The 15,072-nt window shown below is 39.8% G+C and overlaps 1 pseudogene; it reads left to right on the top strand.

Moving 5' to 3' along the window:
* The first annotated feature begins 10,868 nt into the window (after positions 1-10,868).
* On the top strand, positions 10,869-12,818 carry LOC138169930 (latexin pseudogene; annotated as a pseudogene).
* Positions 12,819-15,072: the final 2,254 nt, after the last annotated feature.

Genomic DNA, 15,072 nt, shown 5'->3' on the forward strand with positions numbered 1-15,072 from the left:
TCTATTTCCAAAGATGATTGGGGGAAAAGGAAAAGAACCTATATGTTCTAAAATGTTTATAGCAGCTGTCTTTGTGGTGGCAAAGAACTAGAAATTGTAGGGATGCCCATCAATTGGGGAATGGCTGAACAAGTTGTGGTTACGATTGTGATGGAATGCTACTGTGCTATAAGAAATGGTGAGCAGGTGGATTGCAGAAAAACCTGGAAAAACTTACATGAATGAAGTGAGCAGAACCAGGAGACTGTTGTACACAGTAACTGCAATATTGTGCAATGACCAATTTTGGTAGACTTAGCTCTTCTCAGCAATTCAATGATCTAAGCCAATTCCAAAAGATCCAAGGTGGAAAATGCTATCCACAGCCAGAGAAAGAACTATGGAATCTGAATGCAGATTGAGGCACACTATTGTCTCTTTTTTGCTTGTTTCTTTCTTGTGTTTCTTCCCTTTTGCTCTGATTCTTCTTTCACAACATGACTAATGTGGAAATATTTAAATATGATTGTACATGTACAGTCTATGTCAGATTACTTGCCTTTTGGGATGAGAGGAGAGGAGAGGAGAGGAGAGGAGAGGAAAGGGGAGGAAGAAGGGAGAGAGAGGGAGAAAAAAATTGGAATTAAAAATCTTATAAAAGTGAATGTTGAAAATTATCTTTACATGTAATTGGAAAAAATAAAATAATATTAAGTGGGGGAAAAGAAATGATGAACTCAATGATCTTAGAAAAACATGGAAAGACTTGGCATGAAATCATGAAAAGTAAAATGAACAGAACCAAGAGACCATTGTATACAGTAACAGCAATATTGTTTTAAGAATAATTTTGAGTGAATAAGTTATTTTAACTATTATAAATACCCACATTAATTGTAAAGGACACATGAAGACACTATCTGCATCCAGAGAGAGAACTGATAAATAAAAGTATGTATAGAATAATTTTGCTTATGTATACTTATTTGTATCTGATGGTAGCCATCTAAGGCAGCAGGGGAGGAGGCATAGGGGGAGGTAGAGAAGGAAAAAAAGAAATTTACATGATAATTTTGTTGTCTATTTGAAAGGAAGAGAATAGCAAGTTATGCATAGCAGATCTGCAGTTTCATGTGCAATCATCTTTTTTATTGTACTATGTTATGGAAATGCTTGTTTTATTCCATAAATTAAAAATGAAATTATTTTTAAAAAGAAAATAAAATAGGCTTTGGGGGTGGAGCCAAGATGGTCAAGTAAAGGCAGGGACTCACCTGAGCTCTCCCCCAACCCCTCCAAATACCTTTTAAAATGACTAAACAAATTCTAGAGCAGCAGAACCCACAAAAAGACAGAGTGAAACAAATTTCCAGTCTAAGACAAATGGAAAGTCGACAGGAAAGATCTGCTGCACCAGACTGAGAGAAGAGTGCAATCTAGCACAGATTGCACCAACACAGACCAGGCCCCAGCAAACCCAGAGCAGGCCTCAGGGGACTAGAGGTAATCCAGTCTCCACTTGAAGATCTATACAAATGGGGAATTCACTATCTCTAGTCTATTTTTGGATAGGATGTTTTTATTTGCATAGAACTGAAATCTGCCTCTCTGCGACATTCACCCTATGCTAGCAGCAATGTCTACCAGTGTTCCTGCCACATAGGCTGATTTAGTTTTTCCCTGGAAGACTGAGAAGCCATGCTTGAGGTTTGATTGGTTGATGTGACCAGTGCTAGAGCAGTTTGTCCTGTCTGCTTTGTTGTCTAGAGCATAAAAAGTCCAGCCCACAAGGGGATGCTGCCCCTCAGACTTGAAGGATATTCCAATGCCGGGGAAATAAACATATCTTTCTGCCTAGATGCATTTTTTTGTGGTTATAAGGGGAACTGCATTCATCTGAATCAGTGCTGTATCCTTTCTAAGCTACTATTAAGTAAACTCCCTTTTTGTTAAATATTAGATGATCTGCAAGTGTCTTGTTTCATTCTAAACTCCAGCCTATATTACTGAATCATCCTGAGTCAAGCTTGACCTATAACATACTCATTACTTGCAGTTCTGCTCTCTGCAAATAAAGAAAACAAGTCAGATTTCTCTTTCACCATGTGACAGATGTTTGTAGACTTGAAAACAGTTATGATGCTAAGTTTAAGTTTCACTTTTCCAGGTAAAACATCCCCAATTACTTCAATTAATTCTCATAGCACCATCTCTAGTCTTCTCACCATCTGGGCTGCCCTCTTCCAAACACATCAGTTTGTCAATGTCTTTCCTAAAATGAGGTGCCCAGAACTAAACACAATCCCCTAGAAGGGTGGTTTGACCAGAACAGAGGGCTATGTTTCTTGAGACTTATCAGTTCTCTCATTCAGAGCACTCACAGTATGCATCTAGTCAGTCACCAAGACCTCTTCTTTTTGCCTTCACAATATCAATAATAACCATCCTTTTCTCTTATTACTACTATCATCACACTATTTCAAGTCCTCATTTCCAACTGCCCAAGCTATTGAAAAACATCTACTTGAATGGAATACTATTGTTCCATAAGAAATGATGAGCAGATGAACTTCAGAAAAACCTGGAAAGACTTACAATGAACTGATACTGAGTGAATTGAGCAGAACCAGGAGAGCATTGTAAACAGTAACGACAACATTGTGGGGGGACCAACTTTGATAGACTTAGCTCTTCTCAGCAATACAAGAATCTAAGACAATTCCAAAAGACTCATGATAGAAAATGCTAACCACATTTAGAGAAAGAACTATGGATTATGAATAAAGAATGAAGAATACTATTTTCTTTTTGTTTTTTTCTTCCTGGTGATTTTTCCCTTTTGTTCTAATTCTTCTTTATAATATTACTAATGTGGAAATATGTTTAATATGATTGTACATGTATAGCCAATATCATATTGCATGCCATCTTTGAGGAGGAGGGGGAGAAAATTTAGAACTCAAAATCTTAGAAAAGTGAATGTTGAAAACTAAAAACAAATAAATCAAAAATCAGGGGGGAAATCTACATGGTTTTCACATTTTACCGTAGAGCTAATAGGGAAGTACTGAGGTTTGGGAGCAGGAGAGTGCCATGGTCAGTTCTTTGCTTTAGGAAGATTATTTTTGGCAGCTGTGTAAAAGAGATGGGAAAGAATCAGAGTCTGGTGGCATGGAAACTATATAAGAGGCTGTTGTAACCGTAATGGCAAAAAATGATCAGAGCTTAGACCAGGGTAGAGGCTGTATAAGGAGAAAGAAGAGAATAAAAGAAACCTAATACAATCCAATTTGGACATCATTTATTAATCACCTACTATGTGTAGCACACCATGCAAAGCACCGGGGGAACAAAGACAGCAATAAGATAGTCCCTGCCTTCAGTGAATTTCTAGCAAGAAAAGTTGAGATAAAATTGAAAGGACTTGACAACTAAATGGATTTGGCAGCTCAAGCCCTCATCTCCTCTTGCATTAGTCTTCTAATTGGTCTCCCAGTGTTAAGACTCTCCTCTCTTGAACTGATGGAGTCTGAGTGCAGATTGAAGCATAATTTGTTCACTTTATTTTTCTCGCTATTTTTTACAATAGAGATAATATGGAAATATGTTTTGCATGATTTCACGTGCATAATTTATATCATTTTTGCCTTCTTAATGAGTGGGGGAGGAGCAGAGAACTTAGACCTCACTTTTTTTTTTAAATGATAAAAATAAATAATAGGAAGGTTAAAAAAAAAGACTCTCCTCTCTCCAATTCATGTTCAGTACATCTGCCAGTAATCTTCCTAAAGCCACTGTCTATCTCTCAAAAAACTCCAGTGGTTCCCAAGGAAAAATATAAAATTTTCTGCTTGTTATTTTAAGTCGTTCACAATCTGACTTCAGAAAAAAGACTATATCTTTCTAGGTAGTTATCTCACAATACTCGCCTTCATATGCTCTTTGACCTACCTCAAATAGCCTACTGCTGTTCCCTCTACACGACATGCCACCCTTCATCTCTGTGCCTTGAACAGACTGCTCCCCATGCCTAAAATGTCCTCCTGCCTCATCTTGGCCTCTTAAAATCCCAAATTGCCTTTAAAGACTCACCTCAAGTTTGTTGTTCAACCATTCAGGTGTCTGACTCTTCGTGATTCCATGGACAATTTTTTCCATGGGGTTTTATTGGCAAGGATGCTGGAGTAGTTTGCCATTTCCTTCTTCAGTGGATCACCACTTTTTTTGGTCATCTCAAGCCCCACCTCCTAAATGAAGTCCCTTCTTTATGTATATATTCTGTCCTCTAGCCTTGCAGATTGCTTTGTGTGGGAACAATGAGATTTTTCAGTAGTCAAAACATAGACCGAAAGCAATCAGGCTTCAGTGCTGACAGATAAATATAATAAAGACAGAAATCTGGCATTGGTGGGTAGAAAACATTATTTTTACTTCTTTAAGTTCTCTTCTGATTCAGATTCATTTTTATGTGGTCAGAATCTTGATGTTATTAGTCAAGTAGGTCAATAAGGATTTATTAAGTGCCTACTATGTGTCAAGGACTGTGCTAAATACTAGGAATACAAAGAATGGCAAAAATAAGGCCTCTCCCTCAAGGAGTTGATATTCTGGTGGGGGAGACAACATTCAAACAAAAGTGTAGAAACAAGATGCATACAATGTAAATGGCAAATAATCTCAGAGGAAAGGGGGACATTAAGGGAGACCAAGAAAGGCCTCTTGCAGATGGTGGGATTTTAACTGAGGATTAAAAGAAAGAGGAAAGCTGGGAGGTGGAGGTGAGGAGGGAAAGAATTGCAGCCATGGAGGACAGTCGGGGGAATGCATGGAGTCAGGGGGTAAAGTTCTTTTTCAAGGAATGGCTACTGCTTGAAGAAGCCACTGACACTGGCTAGAAGCACGTGGAGAAGAGTAAAGTGTGAGACGATTGGAAAGGGAGGAAGGGTCTAGGTGACAAAGGATTTTGAAATCTGAACAGAGTGTTTTATATTTGAAGCTTGAGGTAATAGGGAGCCACTAGAGTTGATTGAGTAGGGAGGTGACATGGTCAGACCCCTTTGGTAGCTGAGCGGAGGACAGACTTGAATGGGGACAATCTTGAGTCCAGGAGACCAACAAGCAGGCTACTGGAGTAGTCTAGGCATGCAGTTGTTGTTTTGAGGGCCACTATCAGAGCAAAAAAGAGAGAATCCAAGAGAGGCATTGTAGAGGTGGAATGAGAGGACTTGGCAATGGATTGGATATGAGGGGTGAGAGTAAAGAGTCAAAGATGATGCCAAGTCTAACACGGAAAACCACTGGTTGCCCAACAACTAGTCCAGGGCAACTTCAGTTGATAGCACAGTGTATGTGGCAACCTTAGCTCTCTTATTGAGGGACCAGTAGGCTAAACATATTCGGGTCTTTGTTGTCATTGTACGGGTTTTAATGGCTCAGAGTGAATGTAAAGAGCAGTTATGTCCGTTCTGGTCAAAAACTCCCCCTCCCAGATTGATTCTTTTATGAAGGCAAACTAGGTCATCTTTTGCCTCAATTATTATCCAGTCTTTAATCACTGAATGGGTGTTGTCTCAGAGAAACTGAGACCCAGGAAAGACTAGCTTAAAAAGGGTAAGGTCTCCTACTGCATTCAGGGCCATCTCCAGCCATCCTGACCGACGTATTGCCTCGGGACTGAGATGACTCTGGAGTAGAGAGTGAGGTTGACGATTTTGAACAGCCCTACCTCCTTTAAGTCCAATTCACTTGCAAGTTAAGACATCATTCTCCTGATGTCATTGGTCCTCTTTAAGAATGAAGGATGAATAACAATCTGTCATGTTATACCACTACTCTGAATAAATGAGTGAATGAATGCATGAAAATACATTTATTAAGAGCTTACTATGTACAAAGAAGAGTGCTGAGTGCTGGGAATACAAAGAATCTCTGCTCTCAAAGAGGGAGACAGTATATGTGAGTGAGATACCTGGAGTACTCTACTTCATGATGATACCAGTGAGTGACAGTTCTTATGGATGGTTCCTAAGATCTTCCCTATTGGAGTGCTATTTTTCTGAAACTGTTTTCAAAAGAGCTGTTGAGCTGGATCCTGTGTGTCGCTCCCTGGGCACGTCCCACATCCCATTCAGGCAGCAAAAACACACCAGTCCTTGTACTGCTTTTCCTTCCATTTCTCAGGAACTAAAGGATCATCAAGGCCAACTATTTCTGTATCCAGTGTTGAGGCAGGGGAGTCAATGTCCTAGAAATTGATGTTCTCTGTCTATGTTAGCTTCCATCTGACTGTAGGTTTCCATACTGAACTCTAGTTCTCTGCAGGAAGTATTTTTGTTGCTATCTGAAAAGCCTAGAGTTGGTACCAGCCAATGCTGACAGACTAGATATGTTAACTGTGATTGAATGTTCAAGAATCCTAGCATCCATCTATACCACTCACATTAATGACCTCCTTAGGGAACTTCAACCTAACCCCAATGCAGCCCAGATACAGGTAGTCAGGCTCATCTAGGACACTGACAACTATCTCTGAGCATAAGCTGAAAACTATCTCCTACAAATGTCTCCCATGGAATGACTGTAATACAATCATCTGCTATCTAACCATCAGGACACTCTATATTTTTATTCTTCATGATCACTGATGTTCATGGTCCCATAAGGCCAAGAACAGCCCAGGAAGAGCAGGCGGGGAAGGGCTTAGCATCTTTGCCAACTGGGGCCACCCCTATCCCAGAGCCCATTAGCAATGCACCATGGTCCACTGAGGCTGCTATGAGAGCTGCTCTAGGGAATATGGTCTGCCTCCTAGCCAACTTCTCACACTATTCTTAGTCACTCTTTTCCCAGGAGGGCCTCAAAATATCTTGATAAATCTTGGGTATCATTAAGGGATGGGGGTGAATAATTAATTCCCAAATAGCTCCATTAATAATAATTTCTTTTGAAAGAAAAGAGCATCAATAAATTATTTTTTTAAATAGGAGAGAGTAGAAAGAAAAAACAGGAGACATAGACAGGCAGAGCAGTGTTGGAACTACCATATGAAAGTTATTTTTTTCTTCTTAAAGAGCTGTATAAAATGGAGAAAGAAGACAAACTATACATAAAAGTTCAGTTTCGTATACCATCCCCATTTTTGTCATTCTTTGCATGCTAAAATATTCATGGTTGTTGGTGTTTGTTGAACTCATAAGAAAAGAAAATTTATTTTATAAAAAGAAAAGGAAAAGGTTGTTTCCTTGGGAATCCATCACTGCTTCAGGCAGGATATAAGATACCATTACTATTTATCCATCCCTGTATTCCCTGGTCCATATGTTTATTCTGGAAAACTTTATTTTTATTGTTGGTGGAATGGGGACACAGCAAGTTAGATGATTCTAATTTCGTTGGCAACATAAAGCATCATAGTCTGGAGCAAGATGGACATAGGCCTTCTTCTCTCCATCAGGCCAGATCAGTGTGTTGACCTTGGCCACATCGATGTCATACAGCTTCTTTACGGCCTGCTTGATCTGATGCTTGTTGGCCTTGACGTCCACAATGAAGACCAGGATGTTGTTGTCCTCAGTCTTCTTCATACAGACTCGGTGGTCAAGGGAAACTTAATGATGGCAGAGTGATCGAGCTTGTTTCTGCGAGGGGCGCTCTTCCGAGGGTATCTGGGCTGCCTTCGAAGTCTCAGTGTCTTGGGTCGCCGGAAGGTGGGGGATGTTCGGATCTTCTTCTTTTTGTGGCTATGGACACCCTTCAGCACTGCCTTTTTGGCCTTCAAGGCCTTGGACTTGGCTTCTGTCTTGGGGGGACAACAGCTTCCTTCTTTGCCTTCAGCGCCATGTTGGGGGAAAGGGCCATACTTTTAATATTAACATAATTTGCTGACATAGTGGATAGAACTCTGGGCTTGAAACCAAGAAAACCAGAGTTCAAATCCCGCCTCAAATCCTTAATGACTATTTACCTCTGAGCATGTCACTTAACCTCTATTTGCCTCAGTTTCTTCAACTATAAAATAGGTATGATAATGGCCCCTATCTCCCAGGGTTGTTGAGAGAATCAAGTGTGGTAATATTTGTAAAGTGCTTAACACAGTGCCTGGCATATAGAAAGTGCTATGTAAATGATGATAATGATGCTGATCTCAGCATAGTCTAAAGCCTACACATGATCATTATTAGCATAATCAAGAGGTACTCCCACAACCAATAGTCCTTGCTAGGGTCTTAGGGCAGTAGCATGGTATAATGGAAATGGAACAGGCACTGATGTCAGAGGACCTGAATTCAAATTGTGCCTCTAATGTTGACCTCCCAGAGCCTGTAAAATAAGGGTGTTAAGCAAGAGAGCCTCTGAGGGCCCTTCTACCTCTAGATCTAGGATCATATTCTCCTATAAGTCAATGCCCATGAAAAAGCACAAGCTTCTAACACCTTCAAAGCCATAGTAGCAGTTAAATCCAATGACCAGTCACAATGTATTTCCACAGTTCAGCAAAGTTGATGAGCCAAACAGTTCAATGTACTTTACACAATAATATTTGTTTTATAATAGCTGGTCTGGCATGAACAAAATAATACATAGGAAAATCCTGCTGCCCAGCCGCAGCCTGATTGTTTTTGATGGATCCCGGGACTATTGCTGTTCATCTTTTGTTTTCAAAGAGGGCCGAGGATATCACCAAGTGATGTCTTGACTCCTGCATGAATCAGATCTCAGTGAGGCAGAGTTGCACAAAGGCTTCAGTCTCACTCTCTCTTCCAGGGTCATCAAAGTCCGGTGGCAAGACAAAAGTCAAGTTGACCTGGGTGCAGTGGAAGACCTTGGCATCTTTGATGCCCAACCAAACTCTAAGCCCTCCACCGCCCTTGCTTAACTTCTTTCATGGCCATTGGAACAACTCGTTGCACCATGGGAAGACTTCACATGCTTGGGGTAGACATGCCTGCTAACTCACTATTGGTTTGAGGTCTAGTGGTTGTCTGATTTAGCCTGTCTGTTGAGAAGGCATGACCCCTGAGCATTCCGTAGCTTCTTGGAGTTGGGTGACTGGTGGACACCAAAAGTGGATGAGCAGCCCCGAAAAGGGCTCGGGAAGCCCCAACACCAGAAGTGCTAGTCCTCATGTATTCCATCCCCAGAGGAGAAACGTTTGTCTACATCACCAGCTGTGACCAACAGATGTCTCTATTGAGCTGAAGGGGGCTAGGGGTGTATGGAGTTCATCCACTTCATTTCCAGCTCCAAACCAGAAAGGAAACAGGGTTGAGACCCTCACAGACTATGCCTAACTCTAAGTACTGGGCTAGCTCAGAGGCAGGACTTCCCGAGGGATACAGAAGAAAGGAGTTTAGCCCCAGAGACCCTTAGCTTCTCATACTCCAGATGTCACACTGTAGCAACTAGATTCTTCTTCTAGCAGGAGTTTTTAACTGGGTATCCATGAACTTTTTATTAAAATGTTTTAATAGGGATGGCTAGGAGGCACAGTGAATAGAGCACTGGCCCTGGAGTCAGGAGGATCTGAGTTCAAATCCAGCCTCAGACACTTAACACAAAAACTAGCTGTGTGACCTTGGGCAAGTCACTTAACCCCAATTGCCCTCCAAAAAAGTCAGCAAAAAAAAGTTTTAATAACTTTATTTCAACATAATTTATTTCTTTTGTAATCTTATGTGTTTTATTTTATGCATTTATAAATATTATTCGGAGAAGGGGCTTCATCTGACTGTCAAATGGGTCCATCTCATATACACATACACATAGAAAGACAGAGAGAGAGAGAGAGAGAGAGAGAGAAAACAGCCTCTCATCTAGGGAAAATCCAAGTGAATCCTGAGTTCAAGTTTAAGGTTTTATTTACTGGGAGAGTTATGGAATCATTCATAAAAATATATAGCTTGGTAATTCCCTGGGTAGTGGGCTCTTTTTTTTTTCCATGAACAGTCAATCAACAAACATTTATTAAGTAAGTGCCAACTATGTTGGAGGCACTGTGCTAAGCGCTGGGGTTACAAAAAGAGGTAAAAAACGGTCCCTGCTTACAGTTTAATGAGGGAGACAACAATATGTAAACAAATATAGAAATGTCAAGAATTAAAATAAGTCATTAAACACAACACATTCCCCCAAACAAACATTCCCTTTTCACCTCTCACCTACACCATCTGAGCAATTTGCAGTAAAGACATGGTGGGTAAGCAAACCCAGATCTACTGACCCTTCTTGACATGGCTTTAATCTTTTAGATTAAAAACCCCATGAGGCAGCCCCTTAAGGCTCCCAGGGAAGTTTAGCTTCATGGAGGCAGTTTTGTGAACAAGTCTGGAAGGCAGCCTTCCAAATGGCTCCAGGAAGTGGCTTCTTTTGCCTCCTGCACTGCTCCCCCCCCCCAAAAAAAAAAAACCAAACCTGGTAGGTCCTGGTTGATATGCTCTATAAAGTATAAGAAATCCCTCAAGACAAATAACAAGATGCCCACCGATAATGAAAACACACTCATAAAAAGAGAATCAGACTCACAAACTATCATTAACAATGGGAGATAGGAAAAACAGGGAATGTTGTTGGGTTTTGACTTTTATTTAATTCTGCTCCTTCTAAATGTAAGAAAGTAGGATGCGAATAGCATGTTCTACCTAGGTGTGGATTTATGACTGAGGTTAACCAAGCTTAGGGCTCACCTCCCAGTCTAGCTGTTGCCTAAGCCAAGAAAACAGTGTTGAAGGGTGTCCATAGCCACAAAAAGAAGATCCAAATGTCCCCCACTTTCTGCTGATCCAAAACACTTTGGCTTTGAAACAGCCCCAAAACCCTCATGCAGGTGCCTCTAGGAGAAACAAGCTTGATCACTATGATGTATAAAGTTTCCCTTAAACACTGAGTCCACTATGAGAAAGAAAGAGGACATCAACATCCTGAAATTCATTGTGAATGTGAAGACTGAAAAATCAAGCAAGTGGTAAAAAAAAAATGCTGCTATTTCCTTGATGTGGTCAGGGTCAACACACCGATCTAGCCTGACAGAGAGAAGAAGGCTGGTAACTGATTTGTCCCATACCATGATACTTTGGATGTTGCCAACAAAACTGGAATAATCTAAGCTACATCCAACTAGCCTGCTCCACGTACAAAAAAACAAAAATATCCATTGCCTGTTGCTCCTTTTCCCAGGGATAAAGATCCCCCAGTCCATTTTCAGACTAGATCTAGGGCCACCTTAGTGACAGACAACTGCATCAGCTATCGTCAGGAAATCCCATCCCCACAAGAACATTTCAGAAATTGGACATAAATTCCACCTTAAATTTTCTATTGAAGAAATTATCCAAAAACAAATTACTGAGAACTAAAGTGAGCAAGTACTTTACCCAACAGTTGGAGAAAACACTTCATCAGAAGTGGAATTCTTATTTGAAAGAAAAAAATTTTTTCTATTGTTTTTTTTTTCATTAAAATTTTTAAAAAGAAAAATTATCCTAAGAAATATTCGTAGTCAAACAATGCAGATTCCCTCATCAGTCATTTTTCTTTGTTATATTATTTCACACAGTATCAGTTCTTACAAGTCTTCCCAGTATGGAGATCATGTCTTATGATGCAAAAGTACTCCATTGCATTCATATATCATCCTTTGTTTAACCATTCCCCAATAGACAGATATCACCTTAGATTTCAGGGGTTTTTTCTATTACAAAAAGATCTACTATAAATGTTTTTGTATATATTGACCTTTTCTTCTTTCTTTGATCTCTTTGGGGTAGACGTGCAGTAATGGTGTCACTTGTCTGAGCAAGTATACATTCTATTGATTTGAGGGGCATATAATTCCAAATTTCTTTCCAGAATAGCTATACCAGTTCAAAGCTCTGTCTTCCAAAAATTATCACTTTCATATTTTGTCATCTTTGCCAATCTGAGTGGGGTGAAATGGAACTTGGAGTTGTTTCATTTTGCATTTCCCTAATTTTTAGTGATTTGAAGCATTTTTCACATGGTTGTTGATTGCTTGAATTTCTCCCTTTAAAAACTTTCTGTTCACATATTTGACCATTTGTCTTTTGGGGAATGGCTCTTGTTTTTATGAAATTTAATCAGTTCCTTATATATCTGAGATAGGAAATATTTATCAGAGAAACTTACTACAGCTGCATTGGTTTTGTTTTTGCAAATTCTATGTAATCTATGTAATCAAAATTGTCCATTCTATGTTCTTTGATCCTTTATATCCCATGTTTGATCATGAATTCTCCTTTATCCATTGAAATAAAAAGTAATTTCTTCCTTGTTCCTCTATCTTTTTGATTATGTCACCTTTTATGTCTCATGTATCCATATGGAGTTTATCTTGGGATATAGGGAGAGACATTGGTCTATGCCTAATGTCTGCCAGATTGCTTTCCAGTTTTCCCAGCAGTTTTTGTCAAATAGTGTGTTGGAAGCAGAAAGTGGGAAGAAACCAAATGAGAAACATAACAAGTTTTATGAGAGACTCAAATCCACAAAGGAACCATTGGAAGCACAAAATATTCCAGACGGCTTTGGAAATGTATCTCAAGAAACGAAAGAAACCAACCTAGCCTGGATTGCCTGAGCTTACATAATATAAAAGAATTCTACTGAAAATACATGCTATAAAATGGCAGAAATTCAGATCATCAAACAGATGAAAAAATATTATCTAATAATAGAGTTTAACAAAACTCTATTATGCCAACCTTTTTCATGATGCTTCATCTTAAAGGATGATTGTTTGGTAGAGGTAAGTTCTCTGGCATCCATAGTATGGAGTTAAAGTAAAACACCATAGCTGCCAACCAAAGCAAACCCAAATGGAATAAGCAGAAACCCAAACATTAGAATATGAAGTAAACCAAATTGTTCACTTATGCTATTGTATGCTTCTCATCATCTATATTTAGCTTAAGAATCAAACTAATCCCAAAATATCAATGTATCAGTGTCTCGATTCTAGCATACAGTTGTGTGGTACATAATAAAGCCCTTTAAATAGTGCCTTTAAAAAAGGCTTCAGTAAACTTTCAGAGAGCAGTCTGAGTTGATTTGTTGGGTCAGAAACTAGACTACAAAGAGGTGGGGAGCAGGTGATAAGCAAATAGAAGCAGTAAGTTGTCAGCTATTCGTTGGAACAAATTAGCAGTAAAAGGGAAGAGAGATGTAGTACGATAGACTGAGCAGGGTAGCAGGGTCCAGTAAAGATTTTTTTACATGAATTTAATTTATATCTTCAATTAACTAAAACCTATTTTCTCTTCCTCTCCTTTCTTTACTTTCCACTAAAAATAAAATCCTTATAATAAATTTGCACAGTCAAGTAAAACAAATTTGTTTTGGCCGTGTCCAAAAAGTAGTTACTATGTTCTGTACCCTGATTCCATCACCTGAAATCCTGGTCTGTCATGATATTGAATGATGTTTTCAAGTCTTTTAGAGTTGTTTGTTTTTACGAAGTTCTTGTTATTATATCGATTGTTATCTTGGTTCTGCTCATTTCATTCAGTTCATACAAGCCTTCCCAAATTTCTCTGAAACTGTTCCTTTCATCATTTCTTTTTGCCAGTGTAGTAAAGATAAGGTAGAGGGGCACAATGGATAAAGCACCAGCCCGGGAGTCAAGAGAACCTGAGTTCAAGTCTGGCCTCAGACACTTGATACTTACTAACTATGTGACCATGGGCAAGTCACTTAATCCTGATTGCTTTGCAAAAAAAATTAAAACTAAAGATAAGGTAAAACTAGAAACCAAGATGATAGAGTAGAGGAAACAATGCAACTGAGCTCCTACCCACGACTCCTTCAAAAAGATCTAAATAATGTAGACCAAATCCTTATGGGGAAATCCCGAAAAAGTCACAGTAAATCCTTTGTCCAACCCAGATCAGCACAGGGAGACAGAGAGGTCTCCTGACATTGGGATTGAGGCAGGTCCAGGAGCACACTACCCAAGGCACTGCAGCCCCCACGGAGAAGATATGAATCAGGGCAAGAAAAGATACATGACTCATACCAGGGCACCCTCGGACCCATACTGGGGCAATTTGAGGGGGGAGTAGGTGCCAATCTACTACCCAGTCCTGGAGCACAGATCTTTGGAGGACCAAGAAGGGAATCTTCTTACACAGATGGTGTAAGAAGTCTTGTGTATTGTACCATAAAAGGAAGAAGTTCAGAAGCAAGCACAATGTTTTGGCACAGACCTCAGGAGCAGAGTAGGATATCAATTGTAGCATCGTTAGAATTGTAGCCTACAAAGGGATGACCGGGGTAGGATTCCCAGACCAAAAAGGAACCTGGAGTTCTGCCAGTCTGAAACAGTAGAATATCCTAGCTAGCTGATAGGGCTAAGTCCAGCAGCATTCTATTGTTGTTTTGACTAAAACCCAGGTCAAGTACTTGCAGGGATCAGACAAGGTGGTCTACAATCAGATTGCCTGGATCAAATCACTCTGGGTACACCGAAAGTTTGCAGCCTGTCTGCCAGAACCTGGAATAACATTAACACTCAATACACCCAAGAAAGCAGTAATGTGACTAGTCTACACATTCTCCAAGATGTGTGACAGAGGCCAGCCCTAACATCAATTCCAGAGTCAGTATGTGGGCTAGAAGACTAGGGAAAGGAAGGAACAAAGGAAGGGAGGGAGGGAGAGAGAAAGAGAGAGGGGGAAAGAAGGAAGGAAGGAAGGAAGGAAGGAAGGAAGGAAGGAAGGAAGGAAGGAAGGAAGGAAGGAAGGAAGGAAGGAAGGAAGGAAGGAAGGAAGGGGAGGGAGAAAGGAAGGAGAGAGAGAGAGAGAGAAAGGAAGAATGAACCCCAACATCATTATTATGCAGCCAGATTTGAATGAAGGTCTTCCTGACTCCAAACTTAGTGCTCTATCCACTGTGTCATCAGCTGCCTCTGCCCAAAGGATATGGATTTATACAGATTTATAAGATTAACTTTTACACAGAAAAAAAAAATCTGAGTATAATGCTATAGGGAAAAAAATGAATCTTTAATAAAATAGAGAACTTTCAAGCATTCCTGGTGAAAAGACTAGAAAGCATAGTTCAAACAATGACAATTGACTAAAT

The sequence above is a fragment of the Petaurus breviceps genome, unplaced genomic scaffold (genome assembly GCF_028583685.1).
Source record: "Petaurus breviceps papuanus isolate PSGF00001 unplaced genomic scaffold, PetGlider_PUasm1.0 38, whole genome shotgun sequence".
NCBI lineage: Eukaryota > Metazoa > Chordata > Mammalia > Diprotodontia > Petauridae > Petaurus > Petaurus breviceps.